This window comes from Pararge aegeria, chromosome 1, assembly GCF_905163445.1.
Source record: "Pararge aegeria chromosome 1, ilParAegt1.1, whole genome shotgun sequence".
Classification (NCBI taxonomy): Eukaryota; Metazoa; Arthropoda; class Insecta; order Lepidoptera; family Nymphalidae; genus Pararge; species Pararge aegeria.
This window is the reverse complement of record NC_053180.1, coordinates 20,995,508-21,010,545: the sequence shown is the minus strand read 5'-3', so window position 1 is coordinate 21,010,545 and position 15,038 is coordinate 20,995,508. Positions and strand designations below refer to the sequence as shown.

General features: G+C 37.1%; 1 protein-coding gene and 1 non-coding gene across 2 annotated transcripts in view; both read right to left on the bottom strand.

The window, feature by feature from the left end:
* Positions 1-15,038, bottom strand: part of LOC120626045 (retinal homeobox protein Rx1-like) — a 56,435-nt gene that overhangs the window by 18,205 nt on the left and 23,192 nt on the right. The window lies entirely within an intron of this gene.
* On the bottom strand, positions 2,107-2,220 carry Trnal-caa. Its single transcript has 2 exons — positions 2,183-2,220; positions 2,107-2,151 (listed from the first exon to the last, which is right to left on the bottom strand). It is a non-coding gene; the product is annotated as a tRNA-Leu (tRNA).

Sequence of the window (15,038 nt, the reverse complement as noted above, 5' to 3'; positions counted from 1 at the left end):
TATCGAGTTACATCAAAATGAGCTCGGCGTTTAACTAATAGTTAGCGATGAGCGAACAATAACACCTCTGGCGGCGACATGTTGATAACAGGCGGGCGGCGCGCGTTGTTCATGGAAGTAATAAATTCTCCTGCGAACACTAAAAACTCACTAAAACTCTTCCACAATACAATAGGTTTTCTTAACATAGGTTTCCTTAAATACTCACAAGTAGGTTCAACCTAGCACATAATAACTAGTGGTACTTAGTAGAAGGCACCGTTTCATTGTTTCCTTTAATTATGGATGTGTAAAGCGTCGCATGTCTGCTTTCCTGTTTGCCATAAATATTTTGACAAAAAAAAAGTTTCAAGATATTAGCCCTTTCTACAATTTATTGTCCAAAGCATACAGGGACATGCAATTCAACGTAACATTTTAGGTACAGCAGGTACCAAAGGGTGAAAGAAAATTCGCATTTTAATAATATTCACTAATTTCGTGCAAAAATATTAGATTGCTTGTCTATTCAGCTGTTAATTTGAAAATTTTTGCTTTACATATTTAGCAACACCTAAATGAAACTGAGAAAAATAATAATTTCAACAAAAATCATACCTATACCTAATCTATAATCGTCTATTTAGTGTGTATATTGTTAGCTTTAAAGTTCTGGTTCACCTATATAACTATATATGCAATGATTTATAAACTCTTTTAATTTCTCTTCGTGGGAGCTTTTACTTTAAGGACATAGTAATCTAATTGATTTGATCAGATTTTAAATATTATTTTGAATTTAACGTATGAGCTGAAACATTTTCCTGTATTAACATATTAAAATCTTTGTGTAACTATAATATCAAATGTTATTGCAAATAAATTATTTTGATTATGTCTGACTCCAGGTTACCTGCTATTTCTGTGTCAAATTTTATCAGTGAAGCAGTTGTGTCGAATATGGCAAAATTGTACTTTGCCCATCTGCCGTAAGAATTCAAAGCGTATAGTAACTTGAAGTTGACAAATATTACAGGTAGGTATAATGTAACCGCCCAAAGCTGAAAAAGAGGTGTGCTAGTTTCTTATAAGTTTTTATTGCTAATCTTTGTATCACATACCGTCCCATTCCATATACCTACTCACAGTTAATATGATTGGAATCTTATCAGCACATTTTCATATAACAAGTGGATTCTAGACAATCAACAAGTAGGAAGTTACCAACTATTGTTACAAATAAAAAAGTAGATATATCATTTTGTTACCTATTATCGGCTGACCACTACACCGATCTTGAAGTAATTAGCAAAATATATCTAAGTTTGCATCCTGTTGCCCGCTTGTATCTAACAGGATAACAGGATAACTTGTTTCTAACAGGATTTATTATAAGTATATTTTTTTTTGTAAACAGCAAGCGGAAGTTGTTTCCGCACCGTTTTCGGCAAAATTTACCTTTATTAAGTACGTCTGCGAAAGTCCGTAAAGAGAATTCCTGAAATGAATATGGAATTCTTTCAGCCAGGAAAAACATTATTCTCGTTGGATTAAAAAAACAAAAATGAACACACGCAGCCAAGTAATCAGCGATTGGCAGGATATTCTTATATCCTGTATATAAATAAATAAATAAACTCTAGATCTGTGTTTTTTTACATAAATATTACAAAACAAATTATATGTAACAACCTTCCCAATCATATATGTTTGTCTGTCCGGTTGGTACACCAGAAGTCCACAATTTTTTTTTATATCCCGTTTACGAAGTCCCATCTCGGAAAACAAGCGCCTATTATACGTATATGTGCGAAATACAACGAGTTATCCAAAAAGATACATCGATATCTTCCGGCACACTTACAGCTTTTAGGAAAAACTCACCGATAAGTGATCGGTGAGTTGAATTTTATGTCAAATAAAGTTTACATGACGCGTTGTGATGAATGATACGTGCACTTGTAATTAGCGTGAATATCGTATACATAGATAAAACTTGTAACATGCATGTTGTTACTGCTCTTAATAAATAAATACAATAAAACAAGATTGAAGTTGCGAACATCAGCTATTAAGAACTCACAAAACCAAACAATTGAAAACACAAATAATAAATAAAAATAATTTTGTCAGAAGTGGGATTCGAACCCACGCCCTCAGAGAGGACCAGAACAACTCACACCTACAGAGTAGGCAAGGTAACCTTGAGTCTGGCGCCTTAGACCGCTCGGCCATCCTGACAGATGATTGCGACGACGAAATTATACAATCGTTATTGAGATCTGGCAGTTAGTACCGATAGGTATTACATTATGTAATATGATATTCGTAATATAATAAGATATTCGTCAAAGATATTTGTCAAATAAGAAGTTTCTTATCAAAATTAAGTCTAATCTGCTAAAGGTACCTACTCTGCGAAAAGCAATGTTTGGTGTAATTTATAATTTCTTCAATCTTTCAAGAGATGTTGACTTTACGATAAATAATTGTTAACAATTAAAGTCAACATCTCCTTAAGGATGCTTGGGTGTCGAAGCGAAACGTGCGTTGAGGATATTATAGTATTGACCGATTAGCGCAGTGGGCAGCGACCCTGGTTTCTGAGTCCAAGGCTGTGAGTTCGATTCTCACAACTGGAAAATTTTTGTGTGTCTGGGTGTTTATCTATATTTTATAAGGATTTGTAAGTAGGTATATTGTTCAAACAAATATTCAGTCATCTTAGTAGGTACCCATAACACAAGCTACGCTTACGGGGCTTAGATGGCGATGTGGGCATTGTCGTAGGTGAGGGGTATATAGATTGAAGAAATTTCAAATGACACCGTACGGATGCTACTTCTCGCGGAGTATAGTAGTTTAAGCTTAATTAGTATATCATGGAATTCCGCAAAGTAACGTCTGCTTCTATCCAATAAGAAGTCAATTAAAATTCAAAATATTTTTATTTAAGTTGGTCTATAAAGTGTACCTTTGAAGAAAACTGAAAATTGGTATTTTTTTTTCTAATTAGAATATTTAATAATAAGTAGGTACTATTCGGGTATCCAATGAGATACTATTACTATGCCTCGGCTGTTGTATTTCTGCCTGTCAGCATGTTTTATCTTATGGACCGCATAAAGCACACAAATATAAAGACAATAATAATAAACTGTCTGCAAGGTGAGGTACCTCTGCTTGGGTTGACACTTAGGCTGTGTGTGGGTGTCGGACGTCAGAAATCGGGGGTCTCGTCTTTGTTCGGCATGACGTTGTGCAGTATCTGTATTACCTAGTGCGGCAATATTTTCAGTTATTCTTTGATCGTTTCGGTCGTAAGGGAAGTGGCTCGGATCCGCTTAAACGTCGAGTTTGGGATTGTAAGAGTACCTACTTCGCTAACCCCAGCAGGTTGAGGGGTTGGGTGGCATCCTCAACACTGCAAGATAACAACCGGGACCGGCGGCTTAGCAGGCTCCGCGCATCAAGCAACAGGGCAACGCCGGGGCAAAAAACAACTGAGACTGTTATCATTGCAGTAGGTATTATTGCAAAGTGTACTAGATACGTTATTCATTTTGAATGGTAATAGCACGTAATAGGCTAAATTGCGCGTATCTAATGAAATGGATATCTTAACATCACAATGCGAATTATGTCTCACATTCGTGTGCATTGTCCCGGCGCTCCCGGGCCGCTCGGGTTGGTATCAGCGAGCAGATCGGCAGACGGATAGGTGGCATAAAGACGCCGCGCGCTGGCGGCTTGCGACGAGCGCTGGCACAATGCCCCGGACATCTGATACCTGCCCGGAGGATCTCGCTGCCATTCATTGAAGAACCACGTTGACATGCCACTATATTTAAAATCTAGCTAAGTATCAACAACAGCCCTAAATAGTTACAGCTGAAGATACCAATTCACAGAAAAACATGAAGTTTATGAAGTTATTTAGTTTTGCTTATTTGGAACTGATTTAATATGCTACTACCGCAAGTGTATTCATGTTCAATGTACTTTTTGTATGCCACTACAAGTAATCCCTAGACTGCAATCTCAACCGGTGGTAAGTGTCGATGCAGTCTAAAATGGTAGCGGGCTAACCTGTTAGGGAGTAGGTATGGTGGGGTATACCCTTAATAGTTTTCCACGCGACATCGCTTAGCACTTTGTCGGTAGGGTGTTTAAAGCTTCCCACCAGACATAAATCCACCAAACAATGTTACTATCATTCAAACTTGAAAGTCTCATGAAGTTTTTCTTATACTATTGCTGTAACTTGAGTCGGTCTGGAACTAATCACTCGCATTGGGCACGCGGGTTGGTGATCGCAAAATATAGTAGTAGCAGAGCACGCTGCTGCCCGTTCTCCATTATATTCCCTTAGTCAACTCGTACGACGCAGAGTTGATGACAACTGTATTCTAATCTGCCGTCAGCACGCCCGTGGCTGTCACGTTGCTGAAACTAATAGTCCGATTGAAAACTGAAAGCGCTCGGTAGCCCAGTTATTAAGTTCGTGGACTACAATATGCATAGCAGCCGCAGGGCACTGCCAGTATAATATAAATTCTATTCCCTTGAGGCGCAGCACCAGCTAGTAAGTAGAGGTACACAATCGCTAAATATCTTTTCATTTAATTGAAACATATTTATTTAAACATTCCATGAAATGGATTATAAGCTTTATCAGCTCGGCAACAAAGTCTACTGTTTCTGCTACAAGTGTTTCGGTAACATAGTCGGTAATGCTTATGAAGTGCCGCCCGACACTCAACACCGAATTGAATAGTATTTATTGAATGGAGCAGAAGAGCGTTGAATTGAATAGAACAGTTTTCAAATTGGTCGGATAATCTATTTGTGCGCTTGCGCGGCGCTATTGTACCGAGTGACAACACGGCGCTCATTTGGAGTACACGGGTACTCTCTTTCAAGTGTTGTATTTCATGTTTACTTTAATAGTCTCCTATTATTACTTTTAGGCATAATGAAAATTATCGTAACTTTGATAGTTACTTCGGGAATAAATAGGTATTTCGATATTTCGGGAAAAAAATTATCAACAACGAAATACCGACGTAACAGACATTTTGCTTATTAAGTTAGTGCAACGAAAACTTTAACTTTGCTGAAAGATGCGAGGGAGGCATGTTAGCTTTTTCTGTTACTCCCGGTTTTCACGGTTTCGGCTTAAAAAAACCTTATGTTACCAAGTGTACCTGGCGTAGTTAGGCGCGGTGTAGTCTTATGAGTAGGAGTTCCAGGTTCGGTCCCCAGGTTGGAGTTTCTATTTTATAGTTAAGAAATTTTATTACTCTGGAATAAGAAATTTTATTTCACGTCTGGTCTGTTGGAAGGCTTCGGCCGTGGGGAGTTAACACAATACCGATATTTCCATGGCGCCGAGCGAAAAACCGCCGTGACAAATAGAAGTCGTTGAAAGTCGTTAAATATATTTAATTGCCATACCCCTAACAGGCTAGTCGGCTACCATCTTAGATTGCATCATCTCAAATTTCCAGAGGAGAATATATTCAAGGGAATTGAGGAGGACTTAAAAAAAAAATTGTACGGTTTAATATTTTTAAATGAATACCTGCGGCCGACTTAAGTAGCTCTGGCTGAAGTGCAACTCTATTCACCAGCCTACATCGGCGCAGTGAGATCTCAGCGCCAACATATTTTTTCTATAGGTAATTAGCTCACGTTCACACGCTAAATATTTGCGAAATTCCCAAAAAAATAAAAACGAACAAAGCGGAAATATCAAGTTTAGAGTTCCGCCGGCGACCTGCGTAATCTACACCGACATGATACGTACGGAACCTACAATTAAGCCTTCTAAAGGTAATTCAGACCTTTGTGAACTCTACCAAAATATCAAGACCCTACTCTCCAGACAAAATCTTTAACAAAAATACGCTCTTGCGTGCCAAATATAAATGGATTCCTTTATAGGTAGTAATTGAATTACCCTTATATTTAGCCGTTTCCTGTTTTTTAAAGGGTTTTTTATACAGGAAGGAGCCGTCAATTTTTAATCAAATTATTCGTTCACAATGCAAGTTATGATTTGTTCTATTATGACGGATTTCTATTGATGAGTGAAATAATGCCGTCCTCACCGGTACCGTTCGTTGTTTAGGTTAATAGGTACGGTTATTGAGATCGGCATTATAATTTGTATTCATTGTAAATCGTGTAAAGACACCCGGGTTACTTTAAGATTTTCAAAACTTTAATTTGACCCAATTACCTACCTTAACTCGCCATTAAGCATGGCCTCTTCTTTGTTATCTAATTACTCAATCTCCAAAATCGTTATAAATAACAGAAATAATAGAATAAGATTAGAATGCATTCAACAAACTCGGAATGTCATAAACAAACTAATTTCTAGGTTTTAAACCTAACGTTTAGTCCACGAATAGTTCTATTTTTGAATAGTTGCGCTCCGTCGCTTCGCCCACACAAATGACGGGACGCAGCGCAGGCGTGGATACGTACGTGAGTTTTTCCTAATATATTTATAGCTAATAGGTTTTGCTACTGGGCACTGAGGAGTTCTGTCCTCTAGCTCCAGTCATATTCGCCAGATCTACACAAAATTTGGGTAGAACTAAACGGAAACTACAACATATCCATTAAACAAGGTGTAAAATCGCCTTTAAATCCCCGTTTCACCCCATTACGGGTAGACTTTTTTAATGATCCAACACCCTAAAGGAAACTACCATCTTTGTTTTAATATCCCTAACCTTAAAAACATGGGACTCTCATACTGCCTTTCAACTTATACTCATTTCACTTCTGTAGGGGTACATTTCCGAAACAAAAAGAATGTTGTATGTACTTATGTATTTTTGCTTATCAAAGTCCAGTGGAGAACGGTCTATCCGCTTCATTCAAATCGTATAACTCAGCCTTATAATATACTTCTAATACAAAGTACAAGTCATAGCTGATCTGTCATTTTAGATTCAAGTGTGCGGTGGATGGTTTCCAATTCAGCCAAATGTCAGCCAGTATAAAACCGCATAGAATGTGTTATTTGTAGAGAGAAGCATGTTAAATCAATTATAGGCTAATTTTATTTATCATCGCCGCGTCGTCACGGAAAGTGAGCGTGCAAGATCCGTGAGAGCGGGAGCGTGCGAGCGATTTGATACGGTACACTCCAGCCAAACCGAGAAGAACACGAAGCGTTCACGCCATTCACGGCTCTATACCCTAGCTGCAAAGACTATAATGATGTTAAACAATTTAGAATTTGATAGATCGTCGTGTATACTGGATGAAGTAATGTATACAAATGGATACGTGTCATTTTAGTCTTTAAGTTCTTTGTTAATACAAGTCAAAGTCACTTGCACTTGTTTGTGCGAGTGGGCGCCTGTACATCATTTTACTTTCCGAGGGTGAAATGCTATGGGGTGTGATAGGTCTTTTTTCGCCTGTTTATGAGGGTAATGAAGAGAGTTTATACTTGAGCTTATGATCCTCGAATGACCCTGAGTACAATTTCTTTAGCGATCAAGTTCTGTTTTTATTATTATCATATTATTATTTTTATTTTTTTAATAGCTGCCTATGTACTTGTAGGCCAAGTCCAGCTGCTGGCAGCATGCTTCAGGAATCAGAATCGTCTATTCTTTCTTTGTAACTTAGTTGGGAATTTATCCTTACTCTCGGAGGAACCGAATTCGAGTCCAACCACGCTCCTCTAGGTTCTTTGGCCTACCTTCGTTTAAGCAATCAATATCAAGAAAATCTGAATGCCTGAGAGCTAGTAGTATACGAAGTCCACGAATCCGCTCCGCCAAATTGTAATGGCTTAATATCACATTGACACGTGTATGCGTGTACGTGTGAACTATAAGCGCGTGTGTGTAATATCGTTTTAATCCTACTTCGTACTTATATTATAAATGTGAAAGTGTGGATGTTTGTTACTCAATCACGCCAAAACAGCTAAACAGATTTAGATGAAATTTAGCGTGCATGTCGCCTTTGTCAAGGAATAGAACTTAGGCAACCTTTTATACCGATTCCTTAAGAAGTTGAAAGTTGTTTACGAGCAAAGCCGCGGGCAGACAATTTTTAAATTTGGTATGCATGCCACCTTTGCTATGGAGAAGGAAATGTATTTTCTATACCGATCTCTCAAATATTTCCTGTGGTAGGATTAAAAAATTGTTAACGAACAAACCTTTAGTAACAATTCTGTAGTCCACGCAGACGAAGTCGCCGGCATTAGCTAGTGTTATATATGACCTTAATCTTTTTCGGTTGCCACAGGATGTCCACAAATTTCTTAAAATATCCCTGAAAAACCGACGTTGATTGAAAGTTTCTCACTGTTACGAATACGGTTATATCTCACGGACATAGCACCCCCTTTTCATGAGGCGTGCTATAAAGCATTAAAACAAAGCAGCGTACATAGTGTAGCGCAGCCAGTGCCGCGTTAAGGAGGTGTCTATAATGAGATCTGCCCCACACTCTGCGCGCCGCTCAAAGTGAATTATATCAGCGAGTGCCGACACACAGTCACCGCGACCCTGGATCTGCCAGGATTTTCGACATGTAACAGTATAAGGTAGATTCTATTTATATTTTGCCTAAACGTTATTTAACTATATAAACGAAATCTCAAAAATATATAGCTACACTGCACTTCTTTAAAAGCACCGTACCTATATATTTAGGTAGGTACAGATAATTATGTAAACGCATTAATATTTCTGTTACGATTTCGAGCGCTGAATTTATCTATCTCAGATATTTATTTTACTAGCTAACCCGGCAGAGGTGCTCTTGCGATGTGAAGCAGCGCCATCTACCAGGTCCAATTAATTTTAAAACCATTTCAGGAATCCATTGATATACAGTCAAACCTGGGTTAGTGAGAACTGGATAAATGAGAAAACTCTATAAGTGAGAAAAATAGCCAGGATCCGTCATTTTAAGCTCCCAAAACCTCTATTAGCGAGAAACAGAAACCTTTGTAAGAGAGAGTCGTTTTTCCCTCATGGCCCTCCGCAAGTGAGACTGCTACTTATCTATACCTCTATAAGCGACAGTCGAGTAAGCAATATTCGACAAAATTTATGAGTTAGAGAAAAACATTCAAAATACAAAAACAGAAACCCAAACGAAATTGACGGATTTTTTTAAATGTAAATAAGTTCTAAATAAAATAAAATTACATAGTGCATGAATATATGTCTTGTTATTGCTGCGTACCTCTATAAGAGAGAAACGCTACCCATGTATCTGCATTAGCGAGAAACTCGGGTTAGTGAGAAATCTCTATAAGCGAGAATGAGATTGTGCTCCCTTGAACTCTCGCTTATCCAGGTTTGACTGTATACCTACCCACAAAATTTCATCAATATGGGTTTAGCTGTGTAAGATGAATTAGTTGGGAAACACACGTACGGAATAATTATGTCGTTCTTAGTATTTTTCTTAGCAAACTCGGTCCAGCCGATCTCGAGGTTAATTGAGACTAACGAACAGCATTTCATTTTTATACCTATGTAAGTATACTTATAGATTTACAAACTTTCTTACATTATATTTTGAAAACATAATTTCATAATTTAATACTTGGACCGAATAGTAAGATGGCTTAATAACCTTCATTTCAAACGAAAGGAAGTCAATTTTTAATCCACTAGCTGATTTACTGAAATGCTTCCGCTATTTCAACTATTAATTTGCGCTCCTGAACTTCTGCTAGCCACGCGTCCGTCAAATATTTCGCTAAACAGCATTTTAGCTCAGCGACCTCACTAACGGAAAGATGAAGCTAACTTATAGCTTCTCAGCCTACAAAAAAGGCTTGACTACGCTCGCGCCTCATCCAGCGCTTGGCATCGGCGGCGGCTGGGATTCAGTTATAATAGTTATAAATTGCTAACACGACGCGCTGATCGAATATTACATTCTGTTAACTCATTACTTACATTTTACCGACCGCGCCGGAGACGAACCACAGTGTTTACTTTACACGTAGGTAGTTAAAATGGTATTATTCGCCTATTAGAATCGCTATCACTAGACTTAGCAATGTTGCGTCGTATGTAATTGGCCAAACAAAAAACTAAACATAAAATCAAATGAATATAGTAAGGTATAAGATCAATTAGCTTGATGTAGGTACTTAATTGATTTAATTAGATTTAAGAGCGTTGCAAAAAGCAGGTAGAATAGAATGACGGTACAAAAAATGCACGAAACAAAAAACCTGTGTAATCCGCTTTACGAATAATAAGACCTAATTTTGTACGACTATAGGTACATACATACCTATAGGTACTATAAACTAAATAAATTTTAAAGAGTAATATTTTAATCCTTCTAAGAGGTTTAATAGGAGATAGTGGAGTTTGTTGTGGCAGAGCTGGTCCGGGGAAGTAGGTACTACTGCCATGCTTTATTTTAGCATTGTTGCAATGCTGTGCTCCGGTCTGAAGGGGGGTTGCCGGTGTAATTACAGGCGCATGGCACGCCTTACACTGATGGACACTGGCGACACGTTACAGGTTACTTGCATGCCTGCGTAGTGTTGCTCCGTGTGTAGGCGATGGTGTTCCACATAAGTACCAACAGATGGGTCATCCGGTGAAGCCGTCAATTATTACTATAAATTAAGAAGAAAGTTTGTATGACCATCCCTCCTTCCTCCTTTTTAAAGGCTATTTAAAGTTACACAATGGCCTTAAGAAGCCTAGCAAACGAAGTATTTGTGCAGATGCGCGACGCGACTTAGCGAGGTATACTTATTGTGTAGAATAGCGGAAGAAAGTTTGTATAGAAAACTTATCAGAAGTTGTGGGTTCCTGAACAAATTCGCGGGGAATTGCTAGTTTATTACAACTAATATGTTCACCAACAAGATAAGAGGATTTTAATTTTTTTTTTCTTTTAACACTGTAAGTATGATTATTATATTCCACATTTACTAGTTACCGTAGTTTTAGTATTATTTATTTTACCGTAGGGAAATATGTATTAGTTTATTTTATATATCTACTGTTTTTTTATATGTATGTATAATTAATATTCTAAGAGCTTTGCGCACCGCTATGAGTATTCAGATGTGAGCCAATTCCACATAATGGTTGCCTGGAAGAAAACACTATAATTGATAAGGCCGCCTTTGTTACCCAAATTTAAATGACTTGTACCTTTGTTCTTCGATTGATTATTTTTATACGAGATAATCTTGCGCTTGACGACTACCATGCCTGAAGGAAAGCAATGATGCGGTCTAAGTTGAGGCGCGCTTGCCTAGGAAATGCCTTACACTCTTGCCTTGAAGGCATTCACGTTATAATGTGGCAGAAAATAACAATCCCAAAGAGCGTTCCAAACCTCAGCGGTTCGTATCAGGAATTTAGTTATATCTTCTTTAGTTTGGGGTACAAATACTAATTATTACTTTTGCAAAGTCCACAATTGTAGTTGCTGCTTCTGTATTAAAATGGTCTCGCAGGAATATATTAAACGCAATTAGTTAGAAAACTTAAACTTCACTGGGACGCTGCAAGCCCAGTCTCGTGCCAGGTGGCGGAGCACTATCACAAATACTTGACACAGCCCTATAATTACACCAAAAATGCCCTTTGAAAGCGATACCGAGAGAAAACTACGAAACAATGCCTTCACGCTAAACAAACACTGAACGTATTTTCGACAGCCCTAATAATATAAACGACCTACAGCCAAATTTATAACCTATGTTGACAAAATAAAGTACAATTTGCAATTACTGATATATTCAAAGATGCTTGAAAAAAATGCATAAAAATAGGCTTTATAAGCACGTATTTAAAGTACAATTTACGATTGTTAGGGCGCTTTGTACAAAGTGTTAGTAGAAACGTTTATTAGCGTTGATGGCAAGTCGAGCGTGGTATGATAAGTGACAAGCAATCGAGGGTGACAAAGTGTTTGCGAGTTTGGGGACAGTGCTGTTTTATTACTCACTAGTAGATGTATTCAGGGGGAGGGACCTTTTTCAAAAGGGACGTTTTTATTTAGTTTAAATCGTTACTTACGGTTTACAGTTTAGAAGTGGGTAGCAGTACCCTGTTTTTTATGTAAGAAGAAACATTATATATCAGTTGGTTCCTCTAAAAAAATTTGAATGAATGAATGAACACATTTTTATTTTACACCATGTAAACGTAAAGAAAAATTATATTTTTGTTATCTTGTAATATTATGATGTTACAGTAAAGTTCAAATATTTTTAATAATTTTGCGTACCTTTATGTAAATTTATCTACTTGCTATCACTTTCATCTCAGTTTTTTGTTATTTAATCTGATTCATCAAACTTTATGATAATGTCAACTTGTTTACTTTCGCAAATTATTAAACAACCATCTCGTCTTCATCAACGTCTTTCGTTTCAAAAATAAAATATCTTATTTTTACGGTATAACCCCATATCTAACCCCATAAATAACCCCATATAATTATTTAACTGACTTCGTTTAGCATGTCTTCTGCTTACACTTTTGTCCGCCGTAAAAACTCTACTACTGTTATGTTCTTTAACACAATCACGTTACTTATTTTGTTTATCTGCACTTACATATTCAACTTATTGGTAGTAACATATTTTCTTGCGCTCTGCTTTAATTATAAACGCACACTTTTGTTTTGTATGCCTAAAATATCTCTTCAATTTCCATAAACGCCTACAGGAAATTGATCTGCCCACGAATCAAAACTTTGACAATTAGCTTACTTTGTTTGAACACAGAATATCCCTCACGCCGCAGCTTCGTGGTCGCTGTAGGCGCTAAAGTGCGTTTAGCGGAGCGCGGGATCGCCATCAGCTCTATTGTGTGCGTTGTATTTATTTTTTGTTCCGAACTCGCAATTACTTGCTCATTACTTTTTTGGCTAACTTTTGTTATTTCTGTAAATAACTGAGTAGAGGCAAATTGTGCGCTCGCACATTGAATGACCCTCAGGTCATTCAATGTGATCGAGTAACATTGTAATTCAAAATTCAAAAAATTCAAAATTCATTTATTTCAAGTAGGCCTAATACAAGCACTTTTGAAACGTCAAGTCTGTCCGTGTGTAGTGACTCTACCACCGGTTCGGAAGGCAGATTCTACCGAGAAGAAGCCGGCAAGAAACTCAGCAGTTGCTCTTTTCCAACATCAAAAATTTACATTTTATATTTTAACATTCATTTTTCTATCTTGTGAGAGATGAAAGCGGAGCCGGGTGCTTCCAAGCAACCTTGTCATTAAGAAACTCATCAATTGTATAATAACCTCGCTGTAATAAATGTGTTTTAACACATTCTTTAAACTTATGGATTGGTAGGTCCAAAATTACCTTAGGAATCATATTATAAAAGCGTATACTCAATCCCACAAATGACTTCTGCACCTTTCGCAGACGATATGCAGATGTCACTAATTTATGACCATTTCTTGTAAGTCGACTGTTTATATCCACTTTTTGTTTATAAAGACTAATATGTTGTCTTACAAATACTATATTGTTATAAATGTATTGTGAGGCTACCGTAAGTATACCAATTTCTTTAAATTTTTCACGGAGGGATTCACGTGATTTAAGTTTATATATTGACCGTACAGCTCTTTTCTGCAATATGAATATAGTTTCAATATCAGCAGCTTTGCCCCATAATAAGATCCCGTAAGACATCACACTATGAAAGTACGCGAAGTAAACAAGTCTTGCTGTTTCTACGTCAGTAATCTGTCTAATTTTCCTGACGGCGTAGGCAGCCGAGCTTAGTTTACCTGCTAGTGTATCTATATGGGTACCCCACTGAAGCTTACAATCCAAGATCATGCCCAGAAAAACTGTGGAATCTTCCATTTTTAGTGATTCTCCATTTATTATTATATTTTTATTAACTTTCTTTACATTTGGTAAAATAAATTCCACACACTTAGTTTTTTTTGCATTTAAAAGTAAATTATTGACAGTAAACCAGTGCGACACATGCGACATAGCACGGCTTACATCGTCAGAGTTGTCTCTACCTCTATCAGTTTTAAAAATTAGAGATGTATCATCAGCAAACAGTACAATGTCACAGGTTTCACTGACATGGTGTGGTAGATCATTTATATACACCAAAAATAGAAAGGGACCCAAGATTGAACCCTGTGGGACACCCATTGACGTAGCCGACCCCTGCGACTTAATGTCTTTTATGCAAACCCTTTGGGTTCTGTCACTGAGATAAGAGGCAACCAAATTTAGTGCAACGTTTTTGATACCATAATGGGCTAGTTTAAGAAGCAAGGTTTTATGATCGACACAATCGAATGCTTTGGATAGATCACAAAAAACACCAATGGCATTCTGCGAACGTTCCCAGGCATCGTACACATGTTTTAAAAGTTTAGCGCCTGCATCCGTGGTGCTACGACCTTTAGTAAAACCGTACTGCTCCGGATGTAGTAAGTTATTTACATTGAAGTGATTCAAAAGTTGATTTAATATAATTTTTTCAAAGACCTTACTAAGAGCTGGTAAGATTGAAATGGGTCTGTAATTGTTAATGTCGTTTTTATTGCCAGATTTAAATAGAGGTATAAGTTTACTATGTTTCATTAAATTTGGAAAAGTACCTCTATCAACACATTCATTAAAAAGTATGGCTAAGTAAGGGGCAATAACGTCTATAATGTTAGATATTACCATTACAGACATACCCCATAAATCACCGGTTTTTTTCTGTTTCAACAACTTAAAATTCTTTATTATATCATATGCAGATATATGTTTAAAATTAAATAAAACGTTGCACTCATTAACGTTGTTCCTCAATAAACTCTGAGCTGCAGTAGGTGAAGAATTAAGTGAATCAGTCAACAAAATAGGAACACTCTGAAAAAAGTTTTCAAAGGTACTTGCAACCTCACTGTCAGCGGTAACTTTATTATCATTAATAATTAATTCAAAGTTTACGTTGCGAGATTTAGCTTTCCCAGTTTCATTATTAACAATTTTCCAGGTTGTTTGTACTTTGTTATCCGATTTTATGATTTGATCCT